Source organism: Sinocyclocheilus anshuiensis, unplaced genomic scaffold (genome assembly GCF_001515605.1).
Source record: "Sinocyclocheilus anshuiensis isolate Anshui unplaced genomic scaffold, SAMN03320099.WGS_v1.1 scaffold214, whole genome shotgun sequence".
Classification (NCBI taxonomy): Eukaryota; Metazoa; Chordata; class Actinopteri; order Cypriniformes; family Cyprinidae; genus Sinocyclocheilus; species Sinocyclocheilus anshuiensis.
This window is the reverse complement of record NW_015544136.1, coordinates 9135-9505: the sequence shown is the minus strand read 5'-3', so window position 1 is coordinate 9505 and position 371 is coordinate 9135.

The window sequence follows — 371 nt, the reverse complement described above, 5'->3', positions numbered from 1 at the left end:
AGTCTTCGGGTTTTTCGAGTCGTTCGTTCATCACGTGACAGCCCCATAAGCTTAACCTATGCAGTCTGAGCCGGAAAGGTGCAAGAGGGCAAGGTGTGTGTTTATGGATAGATTGTTATAATATCTGCAACTGTGCAGTTCTTTGTCATAAATACAGTTTACGAAAGATGCATTTCCTCATCACACTACAGTTGTTTCCTCCAGCAAAAATGAAACCGCATACTTGATGAAACGATCATGTTGCCATTTTCATTTGAAAATGTAACTTTCAATATAATACATATTACAGTGCATGTGCAAAGATACTTGAGCTAAAGAAAGAGGGTTGTACTAGAAAAGCAAAAAGTAAAATGTTGTGTTTGTAACTACAA